This window comes from Puma concolor, chromosome C2 (assembly GCF_028749965.1).
Source record: "Puma concolor isolate L17-30 chromosome C2, mPumCon1.1.hap2, whole genome shotgun sequence".
In the NCBI taxonomy this organism is placed as follows: Eukaryota; Metazoa; Chordata; class Mammalia; order Carnivora; family Felidae; genus Puma; species Puma concolor.
In genome coordinates, this window is record NC_141675.1 from 19,123,475 (window position 1) to 19,144,209 (window position 20,735).

The window sequence follows — 20,735 nt, forward strand, 5'->3', positions numbered from 1 at the left end:
ATTACTTTAAAATACCAGGATTCATTCAGCTTTGATATACACATGCGTTGAATGGAGGAAATCCAGATATTTTACAGTCTTTCATAACTATGGAATCAGGAATTTCAGAATCTAGTCTCAATTCAGCCTTTAGCAAATTTTTAGTTATTTGAAAGTATTATTTCTTATTCAAAGAGCAGCTCTGATCATGGCCTTTGGTCACAGAAACTGTTTGTATTGTGTAAAAAATCTCTTCACGAGAATCAAGCTGGTGCAGCCACTCTGGAAAACAGTATGGAGGTTCCTCAAAGAACTAAAAATAGAACTACCCTACGACCCAGCAATTTCACTACTAGGCATTTATCCAAGGGATACAGGGGTGCTGTTTCAAAGGGACACATGCACCCCAATGTTTATAGCAGCACTATCAACAATAGCCAACGTATGGAAAGAGCCCAAATGTCCATCGACGGATGAATGGATAAAGAAGATGTGGTATATATATACAATGGAGTATTGCTCGGTAATCAAAAAGAATGAAATCTTGCCATTTGCAACTACGTGGATGGAACTGGAGGGTATTATACTAAATGAAATTAGTCAGAGAAAGACAAAAGTCATAGGACTTCACTCATATGAGGACTGTCAGAGACAAAATAGATGAACACAAGGGAAGGGAAGCAAAAATAATGAACAGGGAGGGGACCAAATATAAGCGACTCTTAAATATGGAGAACAAACAGAGGGTTACTGGAGGGGTTGTGGGAGGGGAGATGGGCTAAATGGGTAAGAGGCACTAAGGAATCAACTCCTGAAATCATTGCTGCACTACATGCTAACTAATTTGGATGTAAATTAAAAAAAATAAAAAATAAAATTAAAAATCTCTTTAACACCAAACAGTATATGAAGAAGGAGTCTAAAATTAGCCCATTAGGCACACACAACTTTGTGGTCCCAGGAATAATGGCCTTTCTGGAAAAATGCCTCTTAAGATGAGGTAAAACTTCAGAAGTTAATGCTTTTATTGCCTTGGGTTTTTGGGGTTTTTTTTTCTTTGCTGCTCTCTAGCATGTATAATTAAATAATGTAACATTTCTTATGTATAAGGTTTTCAATGAACTGTCTTTTAGGCTTAGATTTTTTGGCTTCTTATATTCTCTAAGAAAAATAATGGGATTACGCTCTTTAAAGCTGCCATTTTCTTGCAAGTTATTATTTCACATACGTATTATCATATGTTTGGTACATCATGTCCCTGGGACTTGCTCTATTATTATTTCTCAGCACATCTCCAAACCACCAAACCTGCTCAGGCACTAAGCATACTTTTGGATATGCTCTTGGGAATATGAGAATTGCCATATTGAAGCTAGCCATCCAGCCATCATGTCTGGTTTTCTGCTTTGAATATATTTCTGTCTTGCATTAGAGGCAGGCATTAAGGTCCCATGAGTTGCATACTTGGGCAGAAACATACAGAAATGAGACATTTCATTTTGATCACATTCAGTGATCTTTTTATGCCCTGAAGCATGGAAACTGATCTTTTGTAATTGTAGCCTAGTAAGTGTAATTGCAGCTATTTCATATTTATATAGGTCCCTAATCCCTAAACCAAGCTTCTACGCTGGCAATTCTAAGTTAATTTTATATAATCTTTTTAAAAAATCCTCTTGCTTTTTTGCAACAAACCTCCTGTCAGAACACAGGTGTCACAAAAACCACCACTAAATCTAAGCCAAAATGAGAAAGGAAAAGATTCAACACATCATCACTGGACACACAGATGAGTGCAAGTTTACAACCACTACTGGCTCTCTGATCTAAAAATGTGGTAGGATTGACAAAAGAACCATCCAAAGATTTTTAAAGGAGACTGTTGAGATGGGAAAGGGCCCCATCAAGTATGCCTGGGTCTTGGATAAATTGGAAGGCGAATGTGTACATGGTATAACCACTGATATATCCATGTGGAAATTTGAGAACAATAAGCACTATTTTTCCATCACTGATGCCTCAGGACACAGGGACTTCATCAAAAACATGATTATAGGGGCACCTGATGGGCTCAATCAGTAGAGCATGCAACTCTTGATCCTGGAAGTGTTAAGTTCAAGCCCATGTTGGGTGCAGAGATTACTTCAAATAAAATATTTAACACACACACACACAGGATTATAGGCATAACTGAGGCTGAACCTTCTGTCCTGACTGTTACTGCTGGTACTGGTGAATTTGAAGCAGGTATCTCTAAGAATGGGCAGACCCAGGAACAGGCCCTTCTGGTTTACATAGTAGGTATGAAACAACTAATTGTTAGTGTTAACAAAATGGATTCCACTGAGCCACCCCACAGCCAGAAGAGACACAAGGAAATCATTAAGGAAGTCAACACCTACACTAAGAAAATTGGCTACAACCCCGCCATTTGTGCCAATTCCTGGTTGGAATGGTAATAACATGTCAGAGCCAAGTACTAGTATGCCTTGGTTCAAGAGATGGAAAGTCACATGTAAAGATGGCAATGTCAGTGGAACCATGCCACTTGAAGCTCTGGATGGCATCCTGCCACTAACACATCTAATGCCCCTCCAGAACATCTACAATATTGGTGGTACTGGCACTGTCCTTGTGGAGACTGATGTTCTCACACCTGACGTGGTGGTCACCTTTGCTCCAGTTAATGTTACAACTGAAAGAAAGTCTGTTGAAATGCGCCATGAAGTTTTAAGTGAAGCTCTTCTGCGGACAATGTGGGCTTCAGTGTCAAGTGTGTGTCCCAAAACGTTCGTCGTGGCAATGTGGCTGGTGACAGCAAAGATAACCACGGATGGAAGCAGCTGGCTTCACAGCTCAGGTGATCATCCTGAGCCATCCAGTCCAAATCAGTGCTGGCTATGCACTGTGCAGGATTGTCACACAGCTCACAACGCTCACAAGTTTGCTCAGCTGAAGAAGATAGATCACCATTCTGGGCAGAAGCTGGAAGATGGCCCCAAATTCTTGAAATCTGGGGATGCTGCCATCATTGATATCATTCCTGGCAAGCCCATAGTTGTGAGCTTCTCTAAGTATCTTCCTCTGGGTTGTTTTGCTATTAATGACACGTGACAGGTACTTGCTGTGCTTGTCTATCAAAGCAGTGGATACGAAGGCTGGTGGAGCTAGCCAGGTCACCAAGTCTGCTCAGAAAGCTCAGAAAACTAAATGACTTATTTCTAATATCTGGCAACCCAGTCTTAATCAGTGGTAGAAGAATGTTCTCAGAACTGTTTGTCTCATTTGGTCATTTCAGTTTAATAGCAGAAGACCGGTTAATGATAATAATGCATCATAAAACCTTCAGAAGTAAAGAAGAATGTTTTGTGGACCATTTGTGGGGGGAGGTCAGTTTTAAGTTACTAGGTTTTTAAAAATCAGTACTTAAGGGAAACGACTGAAAATCTGTCACACACTTGAGACTCCTTAAAACAAAGTTTAGTCCTCTCAAATCTCCCATAATTTATATCTGTTGCCTCGTTAGATACAAATAGCCTGATGTGGAAATGGAAAACGTAAGCTCTTTCCATTGTTAATCACTGCTTTAGAGCTTGAAAATTCCTCACAAGCTATTATCAGTTCAGGAACACTTTTCTGATCTGTCCCATGTTTTGTTTCCCTAACTTTTTTACTAATAGCAGGGGATGGGGGGGGGGGGGGGAGGGTTGTTTTATTTTGTTTTAGTAGCCCTAATGACCCTGCTTCTTTAATTTTTTCTATTAACCTATCTACACTCTTTGTACAACTTTGTCTTTCTCATCTCAGTTCTGTATTATTTTTCTATCAGATTTCCCTTTTTTTGTCTTTGTCTTAAGTTTGTCCCTGTTTTGAATCACTATCTAAATGTTTCCTGGGCTGCTCTAGTGATGCACTGTTCAACATGAATTCAGTAGGCACCTATCCCTGCTACTTAGCAGCTTAAAGTCAAAACATAAAACACTGAAATGGATTAACAAGATAATGTAATGGTAATTTAGATAATTCAAGAAACACTGAGTAAATTTAAAACAAAGGGAATCTAGAAAGTGAATACCCTGGTATTATATATATAGACTCTGTATATGAAGTTTCTAGGAAATAGAACAGAAACAAATTCATGATAGTTCAAAACTTTCTAAATGAATTTTACTGTATTTTCATAGGAGTGATGTGAAAGGAAGGATGGAGAGAGGTGTTCTTTGAAATGATAAGAAAATAGGGAACTGCTGAGAATGGTATTTTAATATTTAAGGACTTGCGTTGGAGATGGAGGAAATCATTAGCTTCACCAGTGGTGGAGGGAGAACTACCAGATTCATTTGAATATAAAGAAAATGAATGTGCCGAGTTCTAGAAACAGGAGGGAAAGGAGATGAAGAAAGACACTCGCAGAATACCAGTGGAAAATAGCAGGAGGAAGATGAATAGGCAAATGAAAACTATACTCAAGAATAGTATGCTTGTAAAAAAGGGAGAAGTGAAAACAGAAAAGAAAAATAAACGAGGCTATTGCTTACAGAATTCTAAGCTTCTTAACAGATGGAGTAAGGATAAAATGAGTGTGAGTGACTAGCATTTTATACACTTAACTAAATCTACAACCAGTTGTGAACATATTTTTAATGGATGTTTTTTGATTTGTTAAAATATCAATACCCCACATACAGCATTAGGGATATTTTATATTTTTCACTCAATATCATTAATTGGTTCTTTATATTTTCTTAACTAAGTATATTCTCACAACAGCAAATTTTCTACCCAGGTGACTGTCCTTGTTACCTAATAATTTATTTATCCACAAAATAAGAGCTGCTTTTCATTGAACAGGATATGAAGGAATAAGGTCAAAAGCAGAAGAGAAATGTTCTGGAAATATATCGGGGAGAGAAGATGGCAGCAGGAAGCACTCCTAAGCCTGTAATTTTGAAACAGACATGGTAGTTTATATAGAGCTGGAGGTAAACTGAGAATAACTAGAGAAACAAAACTTCTAAATAATAACAGATGTGGTTTTGAAAGGCATGAGGAAAGTTTCTAAGGTGGTAATAATGTTCAGTACTTTGATCTAATTGCTGATTACATGGGTTTCTTTCTATCTTAAAAGTCACTGAGCTGTATAATGTAGGAAGAAATCTTAATATTTACACATTTTGCTGTATGTAAAGTATATCAATTTTTTAAAGGCAGGAAATAAATTCACCTGAATTCTAATGGGGGGTTTCAGACTAAGATATTGTTTAAATTTTTCTTTTGTTATTTCTACTGGATATACACTTGGTATTGTCTTTGATGCTACTTTTAAAATGCTCTTTAAGGTGATACCCTAGGAAGAAAAACTAGGCAGTGTATTTCATTTATAACTGTCATGAATGGAAATTTCCCAACGCTAACCTCCGTTTCAGATTCCTGCTGTTGCTTCTGCACTATTAGTTGGTGTCAGCAGGGGGTTAACAGCATTCAATTTAACCTTGCTATTTGTACTCTGTTTTGATTTTTTTTTTCTTTTTTCCACATTTAACTTCCTTACATGGATTCTCCATTTTACAAATCGTGCATGCACCATGGGGTCTATACATTGAAAGACTGTAAGTGCAGATAAGCACACAATAAAAGCACATTTAAAGATAATGTGAAGCTATAAGACATTTCTTTTTTTCTAGGAGCACAGAGGCATTGCTGTGAAAATCACTGGAACAAGAGAAAAACTGAGTGAACCTACTCATACTATTATTTTTCTGAGATTATAGACCTGTTTGAAATAAGTAAGAATTGTATAGGTATGGATTAATTATAGGTTATATGTCCAGATAAAGGAGTATCTCAGTGACTGTTCTACTTGTAACTAGCCATGGACATCACATCAGATGCAATCCACTGCTCACTGAACCCTGGTGAACCAATTACTCTTACGAGGGGTCTTTGTCTTGCTCTGAGTAGATACTGAGTGTAAGACTAGATTAATGAAAATGGAAAAGAAGGAAAGCCAGCTCAAATTCTGGCTACTCTGTAAGAACAGTAATAATGGAATATCCTTCTGTGGAGTTGAAACAAGGACAGCTCAGTTTCCCTTTTCCTCTGCTTCCAATTCCTTTCATTTCCAACCACCACTTTACACAGCTCTAGCACACTCTTCTCTTGGTCTGAACCCCAGGATTCTGCTAGTTTCATCTTCATGTGCAGGGCACCCTCCTGGGTGCTGGAGACACCAAAGTGAAAACAACAACAAAAGTACCTCTGGTGGCTTGGAGTTGAGGGAACCCAAATCTAACACTGTATGTAGCAAGGAGGAAACATGCACTTCTGTTCTCCCAAGCATGGATTCTGCAAGCATTTCTCCAGGGATTCTGTGCTTGAGCAATTAGGAAGTATAATAACTCAGGTACTGTGTTATAATAATGGTCTACTATTACAATGGGGTGATATACTTCCTGGTTTCTACCTACTGTCCTGACATATTCATTTTTTATAAAAGCATCCTCTTTAACTCCCCAAAAGTCTCCATGGTAACTTATGTGGTCACTCTAAGTCATAATAAAAATGGACTTCTCAAGAGAGGCAGGGATTGTTTAACAAAAGCCCCAAATATAAACATATGACACTTTTTTTGAGAGAGACAGAGAGAGAGAGAGAGACAGAGAGAGAGAGACAGAGAGAGAGAGAGAGAGAGAGAGAGAGAGAGAGAGAGAGAAAATGAGACTAAGTGGGAGAGAGGAACAGAGGAAGAGAGAAAAAGAGAATCTCAAGCAGACTCCATGCCTAGCACAGAGTCCATTGCAGGGCTTGATCTCAGGGCTTGATCTCAAGATCCTGCAATCATGACCTGAGCTGACATCAAGAGTTAGAGGCTCAACTGACTGAGACACCCAGGCATCCCATGACATTAAGTATTTCAAAGTTAATGTAGTAGCAGTAATGTTTAAAAATATTATAAAGACAGAGGTGTCTGGATGGCTCAGTCGGTTGAGCATCTAACTCTTGATGTCAGCTCAGGTTGTGTGCATCGGGCTCTATGCTGACAGTGTGGAGCCTGCTTGGGATTCTCTCTCTCCCCTTCTCTCTCTGCTCCTCCCCTTCTCACACACACACTCTCTCAAAACAAACAAACATTTAAAAATACATATTGTAGGGGCACCTGGGTGGCTCAGTCAGTTAAGCATCCAACTCTTGATTTCAGCTCAGGTTATGATCTCATGGTTTGTATTTGAACCCTAGGTCAGGCTCTGCACTGACAGCAGGGAGCCTGCTTGAGATTCTCTCTCCCCCTCTCTCTACTCCTCCCCTGATCAAGCTCATACATGCTCGCTCTCTCTCTCAAAATAAAGAAACTTAAATATAAATACATACATACATACATACATACATATATATATACACACACACACATACACACATATAATAAATATAGACACTCATTATGTGTTCTTCAAAATAAAACACTCTTTGGAAAGAGTACTATCATTACTGAGATATAATTCCTACATGATATCTATAGCAATGCCCATACAATTAATGTGGAATAACCACCTAATATTTTAAAACATTAAGGTCAAAGATAATGGCATAAAATCTTTACAAAGGAATACCTGAACATTTCAATCAGGGATTCTTCAGCTTTAATAATAAAATTAAATGTTTTCATTTTATTTCCAGTTCTTCATGATTAAAGTTAACCAACCATAAGCCTTCATTCTGGATATTGTTTTTAACCCATAATAAATGTAGAAAACAGACTGTTTAAAAACAGAGATATCAATTTTAGGTTTCGACAGATGTTTTACATTTATCTTTTTATTTACTTTTGAAGACCGATTAGTTCATATAAATTATTCTATGCATTTAAATGCATAGGTATGAAGTTGGAATTAGTAAAACATGCTCTGGTAAGAAAACAGTTTATTTTCTGATTTAATACTAATCATCCATTGCTAATGTACTATAAAATCCTACTTAAGAGAGATACTGACTCTAATTATTAAAGTTAATGGCCTCCAGTTGCCTCATCTTGCCTTTAGTGTAGGATATTAAGCATGCAGAACCCATAATTTAATTATCACCTGTTAATATTGGCTCTAAGTTCATTTCTCTCCTTTCAGGATGAAACTTCAGTGATGAGCCAATTAAAAACTATTATCTTCCTACTCAAAACACCAGCCTGCTAAGTATATCCACAGTATACAGATCACAGATCTGCTGGGATTCTCAAGATGGAACCTGCTGCCTCTTGCCTTTAGGGATTGCTAAATTCAATTATTATTTCTGTCCATTTTTGATTCTAATTTTTAAAGTCTCTAGATTACATTGGGGTGCCTGGGTGGCTCAGTCGGTTAAGTGTCTGACTTCAGCTCAGATCATGATCCCACGGTTTGTGAGTTTGAGCCCTGTGTCCAGCTCTATGCTGAAAGCTCAGAGCCTGGAGCCTGCTTCGGATTCTGTGTCTCCTTCTCTCTCTGCCCCTACTCTACTTGTGCTCCCTCTCTCTCACTCTCAAAAATAAATAAATGTAAAAAAATTTTTTTAACTCTCTAGATTATATAAAGATTATATCTTTCTTCTATATATATACACTTTAAAAACCATTCAAGAAGTGGAGAGTTATGTTATTCTACAAAAATAAAAGGCAAACATTAAAAGAAATACATACTCATTCCTATTTGGACATCATAAGAGTAACAAAACATCAGAGAATGTGGTACAATAAGAGGGTTAGCTTTTTATAAAATCCCACTGATATGCACTGGAGAAATGTGCAGCGCATTTACAGGAATTTATTAGAAACTTTGTCCCCTGTGCCCTCCTGATATATGTACTATTCTACTGAAATCTAATTTTATCAGTTCACCCATGGGAATGAAACTCCAGGAAATTCATTTGTGTTAACCAAATTCACAAGAGATTGATTTATAACTAGTGAATCACATTTTAATTTGCCATGGGAATGCTACCTGATCCAAGAACCAGAAATATTCACCTGATGTTTCTTAGTTGCTAGCACTACAATGAATATAAAGGTGAAAAACCATCCCCGTCCTCAATGAGTTCATAATTTGGTGAGGGGGCTTGGACAATATACAAATACAAGCCAGGCTACAATTAATGTGTGAATGGCATATAGTGGTTAAATGTATAGATGAGGTCCAATTCTTTCCACTAGGTAGAATCCTATAGCTAGGAAACCAAATTATACTTCAGGTGGGTTTTTAGTAGATACATTTTAAGGTAGGTTTCTCTCAACTCATTCCTGGTTAATAAATTATCTTTCCTGGAGCACCTGGGTGGCTCAGTTGGTTAAGCGGCTGACTCTTGGTTTTGGCTCAGGTCATGATCTCATGGTTCTTGAGTTTGAGCCCCACATCAAGCTCTTCGTTGTCAGCAAGGAACATGCGTGGGATTTCTCTATCCGTCTCTCTCTGCCCCTCCCTGACCTGCACTCTCCCTCTCTCAAAATAAGTAAAAAAACTTAAAAAAATAAATTGTCTTTCCCTTTTTTCTGCCTATTTCTGTATACAGAACCAGCTATCTGTAATTAGGACATCTTTGCTCTTGGATACATTCTAGACACTCTACAAAAATTTTTAAATTATAACATGTTCAGATCCATGACGATTCTTCTTACTGCAGTTACTATTATATCCACCTCTTCTGTACTCTAGAGTCACAGCTGGTTTGTAAGTTGATTCTAAAGTTAGTACATAAGGCAAAAATTATCTATAGTCAAAATGCCCATAAAAATTCCATAAATAGCCTATAAATTAGAGTATATGCAAATTCTGCAAAACAATATTAACATAAATGTACAATGTTTAGTAAAATGTGACATAAAATACATAATCCAAATAAAATTTTAAAGTATTTTAATTACAGTATTTTTATTTAAATGAACATTTATGTAAAGGAATGTATATAAATTAAATGTACATATCGTGCATATCCTTTGTCATAAAACCCCTATTTGTAGATTTCCTCTACTGAATAGATTTTTTTTTTCCATTTATTTATGGGACAGAGAGAGACAGAGCATGAACGGGGGAGGGGCAGAGAGAGAGGGAGACACAGAATCGGAAACAGGATCCAGGCTCCGAGCCATCAGCCCAGAGCCTGACGCGGGGCTCGAACTCACGGACCGTGAGATCGTGACCTGGCTGAAGTTGGACGCTTAACCGACTGCGCCACCCAGGCGCCCCTGAATAGATTTTAAGTAGGCCACTACCTAACAATATATATTGAAAAACTTGTCTTTAAATCACAAGACAGACTATGTTGCTTCTGAGGAGCTTTTTAGATATTTTATGTGGATTCTTATCAACTCCAGTCTCAGGCATCTCTCCTAGATTTGGATGTTAGTCTGCTTTTCTCTAATTACTATACTCACCCACACATACCATGCACCTGGCTGACACTGAGCCCATATTCCCACTCTGACCACAGATAGCTAACTATCTACAAGGAAGTAAAAGAAAGGAAATCAAACCTCTGACATGCATTATCTGCATTGCACTCAATCAGCTGAGTCTCAGTACCCATATAAGTGAAATGAGTTATATATATATATGTGTGTGTGTGTGTATATATATATGTATATATATATGTTTATATATATATAAAAGTCTAATGTAGCAAGCACACTGAAGCAGGAATAGCTGTGTATACATGTTTCAGCCTGCACCTTCAGTGTATTATGATGGGACTCTGATCACTATAATACTAATTTTAGGCAATCAGTAATGGTACTGTTGATGGTACCATTGCCTGATCATTTTCATAATAAGATAAATACTCTATGATATACAAAAGCTCTGATATGAAAGCAAGGGTAAGACCCAGCTCAATGGTTTCCCTCACCTACTAGATCAGTCAGTGGTCCATTTATTAGATCATAGCCATTATGCAGAATATTGGGAGGATGTGGTGAAAGATGATTTTTTAGAATCTGGCATTGAAAGTGTGGAGAGCTGAGGTTCTGGAATCCAATAGTGCGTGAATTTCACCTGTTCCGCTTACTTGCTGGGTGACCTCTAACTAAGCAAGTTATTTTAAACTTTTCAAGGCTCAGTTCCTTACCTCCCTTAGGGTTTTTTTTTAACTAGGCTCAATGCCCAATGTGGAGTTTGAACTCACCACCCCAAGATCGACAGACGCATGCTCTACTGATTGAGCCACTCAGATGACCTTCCCTTAGGGCTTTTTAGACAATTAAATGCATTACGGTGCTTGGCACAGTCCCTGGTGTATGAATAGAGCTTAATAAACATTATATAATTTTTAATTTTGATTACAATATTTGGAATTTCAAGTTGTCAACAACTTTTATACACCTCTTGTATGTGCATCTATATGAGGTGACAGCCTGTACTTAATTTTTCTCCCTAGAAACAACAATGAAGTTATTGTTAATGAAGACACATATAATCACTACTCCCAACACCTATTTTTGGTGTCTTAAATTTAATTATTCCTCTCATAATATTTTTTTAATCTGCCATAATGTGAGATCTATGACTACAGCTGAGAGATATTAAAAGCAGAACAGAAAACCACACAAGTTTCTTAAAATAACGATATAAAGTCTCACACACATGATGTTTATATACATAACAAGGAAATAGTCAGTAAGCAGAATATACTGAATGCTAACCACGAATGAGTTAAAAAATACCATAGTTTATTTTAAAATCACATGTATTTTACTTTCATTAGTATGTACAGAAATTTCATTGTAAGATGTTTTTTTAAACAATTTCAAAGCTATGTGTGCCCCACCTGATAATCCTACTGTGGTACTGATTATCCCTCTAAAATACACACGTGATGCTAAAGCTGAGTATGAGTGTTGCTCTGTCCTTCCAAACCCTAAAACATGTATGCTACCTAAGCAAACCCCATCCTTTGCAGGGACCAGCAAGTCAAACTCATGCTGCTCAGGCTTGGTATGTAAGCTGTTGGTGGCAAAACTTTTGTGGGTAAGTTCTCAATTTTTCTTTATTAATGTATAATAAATATCATAATCAGCCTCTAATAATTACAGGTGAAAAAATAATGTTTATTCATTTTTGAGAAAGAGAGAGAAAGACAGAGTATAAGTGGGGGAGGGGCAGACACAAAGGGAGACAAAGAATCTGAAGCAGGCTCCAGGCTCTGAGCAAAGAGCCTGATGCGGGACTTGAACACACGAACCGTGAGATCATGATCTGAGCCGAAGTTGGATGCTTAATCAACTGAGCTACCCAGGTGCCCTTTATATCCATATTTTTAAAGTGTATTATTTATTTTGAGAGAGAGAGAGAGTGAGTGTGTGTGTGTGTGCACGCGCATGGGAGCTGAAGAGGAGCAGCGAAGAGGGAGTGAGAGAGAATCCCAAGCAGGCCCCTTCTGTCCCTGAGGAGCCTGATGTGGGGCTTGATCCCACAAACTGTGAGATCATGACCTAAACCAAAATCAAGAATTGGATATTTAACTGACTGAGCCACCCAGGCACCCCTCAGAGATTCTTTAAATGGTGTAGATATTGGTTCTTTTATTACACCTTTGAGTATGGTTTCCCTTGATTCAGAACTGAATCTGCTGAAGATATTCTTGATTTCAGGTATACTGTAACTTTTCAAAAAACGAACAATCATGGGATTTTAATACCAGTATACAAAATAATTTGAGTAAGTGAATTCCAGACACTAAGCACTGAGGTGGACAGACCAAGTTTTGAAATATAACTGGTTCTGAAGTTGTGAACTACTTGAACTGAACTATATTTTCATTTTCACTAGTTTTGTTCTGTGACTCACTGAGAGAGTCCACAGTGTTGTCACTGATATGTTAGTGGTATTAGTGAATAAAACCTTGATGCTTTCTGCTGTCCTAACTGGAAAGGCACTTTATTTATTTCTTTAATTATTATTTAATTAATAATTATTAATTATTTTAAATCTTTATTTAATTCTTGTTCTCTAATGAAAACTTTTATAAAATCTCTCTATAACCCTGCTTGTTCTCTTTTGTTTCTATTTCCCACATTAAAAACAATCCAGGGGTGCCTGGGTGGCTCAGCTGGTTAAGCACTGGTCTCTTGATTTCAGCTCAGGTCATGACCTCACAATCCCGAGAGAAAGTTGTATAGGGCTCCCCGCTGGGTGTGGAGCCTGCTTAATATTCTCTCTCTCCTCCCTTGCCCTGGCACTCTGTCTCTCTCTCTCTCTCAAAACAAAACAAAACAAAACAATCCAATCCAAAGTCTGTACTTTCAGCATAAGTTTACAGGTTCAGGATAAGGTTATGGTATACATTAGCACTGGATTCAAATCAGATGGTCAGATATGACTTTTTTCCAGGTAAATGTGGAAAGAAATGTGTAGAAATACATCCTGTTAGCAAAATGAGAAAAGCTATCCAATATCCTAATAAATCCATAAAATTCAATGTCTGTGAACAGAAAATGTCAAATGATCGTTAGCCACTAGTTTATGCAAATGTCTCAGAGAAACATAGGCTAGGTTTTTCTAGTATAGGATCAGATTTGTTTTGAAAAGAATCTCTAAGGTGATGAGTGTATGTTAGTCATTCTTTTACTCCTGCAGGGCTACACAGGGCCTTCCTGCCAGGCCAAAATCTGGTTTATAGAGCATCTCTTGCCCTCTTACCCTGACAAAAGTATGTCAGTCAGGAAGGGACAAATTACTTACTAAAAAAACAAAACAAAACAAAACAAACAAAAAAAACCCAATACCTTACAAGTATCACTTAAAAGTACCTGCAGATACTTTTTTCTACCAGTGAAAATACAGTTCACAATTTATCCCCTTTAGGACCATGATTTCAAAGTCCTGTTTTCATCTATGTGATATACTTTTACATGAAAATAAAGACTTCCTTTGGTGTGTTGGTTATGTTGACTTTTTTAGATGCCACATTCCCAGTGTTTTAGGCCATTGTGACCTGAAGGTGAAGGAAGATACAGACTAAAAAGGTGAGGGCAGGGCAGCTGCCGACCACAGGATCAAAGATATGCTGGTGTTCTCTATGTTCTCTATGGTCTCTATGGTCTAAGGATAATTCTCACTCTCCCCACTCCTTTCCCATCTTGGGGATAACTTACCCTACCAACTCATTTTTTTGAAAAAGTTACAACAGCTGTTGTAACTGAGAGATTATTAATTTTATTTATTGTTGGTAACTCACCAGGATTAACAATTCTATTGTCCACAGTTTATGAAATGTCAACAAAACAAGATAATTTAAGTTATGCTATTATTCATAAGTAGTAACACTGTAAAATTTCAACCAGTGATTTTACTGTGAGCATATGAATGGCATATTTGGGAAAGAAGTTGATATTCATTTTAAAATGACTCCAAATTTTTATTTTGAGAGATATATGTTGTTACACATAATTCATTATTCTGCATTTACTACTAGCCAAGTGTTCTATAATTAATTTCTTTATACATTTAAAAGTCTTCACAAAGGACCAGACAAGAAAAGAAATGGCACAAGTTTTTCATTGAATTGTTAGAAGGTCAGCCTAGAAGGTAAGAGGCAATTGGAATAAACACTTGTAAATCACAAAGGGCATTGTAATTCAAGTTAAAGAGTTTATACTCCACTTAAAGGCAAAGAGAGCAGTTGAAGAGTTTGTAAATTAAAAAAAAAATTTTTTTTAATGTTTATTGATTCTTGAGACAGAGACAGAGCATGAACAGGGGAGGGGCAGAGAGAGAGAGGGAGACACAGAATCTGAAACAGGCTCCAGGCTCTGAGCTGTCAGCATAGAGCCCAATGTGGGGCTCAAACCCACGAACTGTGAGATCATGACCTGAGCCGAAGTCGGAAGCTTAACTGACTGAGCCACCCAGGTGCCCAGAGCAGTTGAAGAATTTTAATTTAAATCTCTATTTTAACATTTTCAGGCTGGAGTTTTAGGAAGTACAAGCAGAATTTGAAGAAAAGACTTGAAGAAAGAAAGCTCAAAGTAGGAAGAACAGTTAGGATATCACTGCATTAATATGGGAGAGAATGGACCCGATTATGGATACAAAGGTGAGGGGTTAGGAACTCAAACAGTTCTGACCTGAGTCATGAGTGGATATGCATACATTTTGGGGTTTTTTTGAAAGGAATAGTGTGATAAAATCAGTGTGGGGCATACTGAATTTAAAGTATCTTCAGGATATCCAAGTGAAAATGTTTAGTAAACAGTAGAACACAGCAAATTTAAGAGAAAAGCTCTAGATTGGGAGCACAGATTTGGAAGTCCAGCAAATAGAAGAGGATAATGAAATATATGGAAGCAGATGAAATCACTAGGAAGTATACTGAATGAGAAAGAAGTCAACTGGCTTTTAAGAGATGAGCAGAAAAAAAGTAAGGGTTTCTAATTTTCCCTTATCAGTGAAAAGAAAACCATTTTAAAAGGACATTAATCATAAATTCTAAAATACCTCTCTGTTCCAGTACAGATTTCAAAACAGAGTTAAAAGTTTTTAACCAACTGCTCATTGGCTCTAATTAGCTCTGTTAATCCTTTTCTTACTGTTCTTATCAAACTATTCTTTGACTTTAGCTGCAGCCTTTATTTGTGTGGTCTCTGGTTTACAAGCTATTGTTTTAGGATCATGTTCTTTCCAATGGCTTTTCTGCAAAGAGATCACTTAATTTCTGATTATTTTATCCTCTTATTTCTTCCATTTTTTTCCACTTTGTTTAATTACTGGTATGTATCAGCAGTGGTTATCATCCTTTTTTAGTACAAATGTATAATATTTTAGGTACATTATGTGTTAAATTGGAATTTGTAGGCAGTCTATGAACGTATTCTTTATTATTTCTTTGGGAATGTGCATTCTGAGTTTCTGTTGCATATTTTAAAGAAATTTGGGGGTACAACTTGCCTTAAGTTAGGAGTTTGGCTATATGAGAAAATATCTTTTCCTCTGGATCCTTATTTGGTCCGTTTTTTTTCTAATTTCCTAAAATTTGATCATATACTCTTATGTTACAGGACTTTTAAACTAAATTATTCTATATTATTGTACCAATATGATTTATTCATAGGCAAATGAACTCACAGGCAAATAGTCTATACATTCCCATTAATAAAATGAATTATTTCTAATAAATAGATTTCAGTGTGCCATAAAAAACTACTAATTAATTAGCTCCACAATTTAAAAGCACTTAACATGCTCAAAATGATGTCTTATATTAGAGGAGGGAGGAGCATTTCTACCTCAGAAAATTAGCCTTTTGGACATTTGATGATATTATTTTTAACATTTTTTTTTTGAGAGATAGATACAGTGTGAGGGGGGCGGGCAGAGAGAGAGGGAGACACAGAATCTGAAGCAGGCTCCAGGCTCTGAGCTGTCAGCACAGATCCCGACGCAGGGCTTGAACCCATGAACAATGAGATCATGAGACCTGAGTCTGAGCCACACAGGCAGCCCTGATATTATTTTTTAAACCAAACTAACATAGCTTAAAATTCTGTCTTAGATAAGTGATTAGGTTCTTGACATCTTGATAATCAAAGATATCTCTAATGGTTTGTGAACTGCTTTAGAAAAAGGATCTAATTAATCCTTCTCATGATGTTTGCATTAAATTGTCCTCTGATTTGAGTAGCAACTATCATTTATTTATTCCATCCCTGTTTGCAAACCATTGTTTCAAAATCATGTTATTTTCAGTAGATTTGCTATGAAGGAATCACTTTATTTCTGATTATTACATTCACAGAAACAACTGTTTCCTGGCTGTCCTGAGTTGTGTTTTATCATTTGACGCTGTGATACACTGTGCCCTTAAAGTATTTCTTCTGTTGGCTTGGTTTGTGGTCTCCCTGTTTTAGATCAACTGCACAGCAGCTGCTTGGACAGCCTTCTGTCATCTATTTTCAATAGTGTTACACAGCATCCCACATAGCTTCAAGGATGATAAATTGGCTGGACTCCAGGGCTTGCACTGTAATCCTGCCTTGTCATTTAATGTTAAGTGTATCTCACAGCTGACACTGATGAAACTGCTTAAGAAATCAGATATGATCTTTAGCAGAGCCACATCTCACTTTCACATTCAGGGTTAGGTTCTATTTTGATCAACTCCAGGGCAAATACTAACTATTTCAAAAAACTGCATCATTCTTCAATGCCTAACATATCTTTTCCATTCATCAATCCATTCTCTCCTATTTTTGATTCCAGAGATACATTTACTGATCTGTATTTGAGTGGTATCTGTACTGTCAAAACAAACAGAATTTAAGTGTTATATAATTTAACTCACAAACTCTGCTCTAACCACACACATTGTTATTATACATCAAAATTTATAGATCTTGGGAGTAAAAGTATAGATCTGACCTTTTAACATTTTTTTTAATGTTCCTAATATCATAGTTTATTTGCCAGTCACACTGATTTCTGCCTGGCATCCTAACTAGTCTTGATAGGAACAGGGACTTGAAAATTTTTGCTAATTAAGACCTTACAGGAAACTAGTAAAAATATCTCAAAATGCTAAAAAGAAAGGAATTAGGTCTATGGATGTTACTTCAATTTATAAACTGCAACACAGCTAAGATGCCACAATAATTTTTTTTTTTGAGAGAGAGAGAGAAAGAGAGTACACGAACTGGGGAAAGGGGCAGAGGAAGAGAGAGAGACTCATAAGCAGTCTCCACATCAGCATGGAGCCTAATGCGGAGCTCGATCCCATGACGACGAGGTCATGACCTGTGCCAAAATCAAGAGTCAGACACTTAACCAAATGAGCCATCCAGGTGACCTCACAATAATAATTTTAATGACTGTAGAACTATTTAAACAATACATACCTGTTATATTAGAAGTTGCATTATAAATAACAAAAAAGTCTTGTAAAATTCCCAAAACATTTTTTAGTGAAATCTCAAACACTTTCTGAAGGAGCTTCTAACCCAAAGCAAAATTATCCAATTTGAATTTTATTATATTTTATCTGTGCTCTGTTGAAGTAGAATGGATGATTATAAAGCACAAGCTGTCAGCAAAGAGGATAAAAAAGAAAACCAAGAGGATGGATAATCAACAAATTGTAGATGCTTGCCTGGAATATTTGAAGTGACTCTATCCTTAAATGATTCCCATCCCAGGTCAACATCAATACTGTTGCCAAATTAATCCATTCATTTTCTAAGTGTTTTTCATTAGTAAGTTTCTAATAGATGATAATAGTCCATTAAAGGATGCCGCCACAGTCAGTACTCTGGCTTAAAAATCACAATCCAAAATTATTATTCAACTGGTTACTTTGGGAAAAACAAAACAAACTTCTGTCTTTCCAAAGATTAAATGTTCTATTCTTTCATACATAGCAGGTAATCTGAACCAAATTTCCCAAATCATTTAGGTTTTATATTATTGAGGTTTGGTATGTATTTTTCATGATGATTACTGAAGGCAAAAAACAGTTAAATTTCATGGCGGAAGAGATGGCCTGACTGGGGATCCAAAACAGTTTTAAAAAGAGAAGACAGACTGTTGTCAGTTGTGCCAAAAGTTTACGAGAGGGCACATCCTTCCTTGGTTTGCTGCATAGGTGCTCATCAGGTAGTATGGTATCAGCCTTCCTTAAATAAAAGGTTTAAACTAGGGTGTCATGATGACCCATCTTTAATCTGGACTCTTGATCAAGCTACCTAGCTCTTTCACTTTGGTGAACCACAAAATCAAGTAAGTATTGTAAGCCCAATATGGGCCATTTAACTTTTCAGGACTTTAGATACCACATGTGTAAAATGGATTAAAAGGCTCCCGCAGCCCTTTCCTGGCTCTAAAATGAAGATTTCTGAAAGTATCTTGGGAGCTATAGTTGAATTCAGAGAAGTGTTATTCCGGTCAGCATGATCTTCAAAATAGTGGAGCTACTGGGGCTAACTGGAGAACAACACGCTAGTTAAAAAGTCACATAAGATTTGTGACAATTATACTGAAAAGCTGGTTGAACCGTACCAGGAATTTTATTACTGTACATCCACTAGCATTTATAGATACTCTGTTCATTCTTCAAGGTCAGCCTCAACTTTGTGTCTGGTGACCTAGGCCTTTTTGGGGAACTTACTGATAATATGTTCAGATCAAGAAGGAAGAGGATGATCATTTGGGGAAAGTTTTGAAAATTAAACAGAATCTTAATATTAAAAGCAAAATGGGGAAGTCAGTAGTGTTTTTTATATGTATAGGTTTTCCACAGAAGTGCTATATGAATAAAGGTTTTGAAAGGAGAACATGGTAATGACCCCTTAGTGGAGCTTCTTTTTAGGGGTGAATATATTTATATTTGGAAAACAGCCAGAGAACTTCGTAACTCCTACATCATGAAATGCTCAATCATGTAGAAGAGACAAAACTGATCACAGCAATTCAGAGAAACAATCAACATGGACTCATCATTGTCAAAGGAGCTTCCTGAAGATTTTGGAAGTTAAGCATACCATAACTCTGTATGCTACATTATTAGGAATTTTTTCAGCAAAGGAGAAGGACATTCCAAGCAACAGCTTAACCTGGCACAAAGAAGTGGCAACTCTAACACTACCATCATCATTATTTTATTATTATTGTCAGAATTGGAAAAATTGTGAAGGACACTGGTTTGTCTGTTAGGATATGACTTTTTAAAATAAACTGAATTTTCTCAACTTATTTAGTGCAGAGTTAGTGCGCTATAATCAAAGAAGTACAAACATATTTATTTCTCTGGGTCAGGGCTGAATGCTCAGGTTACTTATTTCTTTGACATTATTTGAAAGAAGTAGTTTTTAATAACTGTAGTGTCCATAAAGGAACAAAAAAGAGGACATGGTTTGATTCTCTGTTTTTTTTTTTAAACTTTTCTTTTTCAGTTTATTTTGAGAGAGAGAGAGAGAGAGAGAGAGAGACAGAGAGACAGAGAGACAGAGAGACAGAGAGAGAAAGAGAGAACAAAAGCAGAGGACCGTGGGTAGCAAGAGAGGTCTATCCAGCACAGAGCCCGACGAGGGGCTCAATCTCATGAATCATGAGATCATAACCTGAGGTGAAATCAAGAGTTGGATGCTTAAACAACTGAGCCACCCAGGTACCCCCAGGGTTGATTCTTTAAAAGTAAGAGTTTATACTAAAGATAAATAAAAATATTTGTCTAATTGGTATTATAAGACCAGAACTATTCAACTACTACACTTATTTTCATAGACTTATTTAAATGTATCATGATTTTTTAATATGAGGCATATTTAAGTGAGTTTTCACATACTAAGAAGCAGTGTCTAATTTAGTTTTGACACAGACAGTACTTCTGGAAGAAGAGGCCAATCAGCGCATTTTAGTCAAGTATTTAACACACTCAGATTACAAAAAGTAGGATTTCTAATCTGAAATATTTTGAAATATATTGAAGTATTTTCCTATGAAGATACAAAGAATTTAGATCTTGGATTTTCTGGTTAATTTTCATAGACTCTGAACTACTGTCAGATCTGGTTATTTTGATATTTGATTCAGAAATTATAATCATTATTAGGAATGGTCCTACTGACTGACCTTCCGCTAAGTTATAATTTACCCAAATTGTTAAATCAAAAAGCTTTGAAGAGTGCTTGCTATTTGAAAAATATCTATGAAGACTGTGAAAAAGTAATCTATTTGAGGTTAGTACCTACAAAGACTTTTGGGTTTAGGGGTAGAGGGAAGGCTTAAAATGAAGTAAAGCGGGGGCACCCGGGTAGT

The 20,735-nt window shown here is 36.7% G+C and overlaps 1 protein-coding gene and 1 pseudogene across 5 annotated transcripts in view; one reads left to right on the plus strand and one right to left on the minus strand.

Moving 5' to 3' along the window:
- The window catches only part of UBE2E2 (ubiquitin conjugating enzyme E2 E2), a 386,977-nt gene that overhangs the window by 248,019 nt on the left and 118,223 nt on the right, over nucleotides 1-20,735 (minus strand). The window lies entirely within an intron of this gene.
- Nucleotides 1,726-3,193, plus strand: LOC112849308 (elongation factor 1-alpha 1-like; annotated as a pseudogene).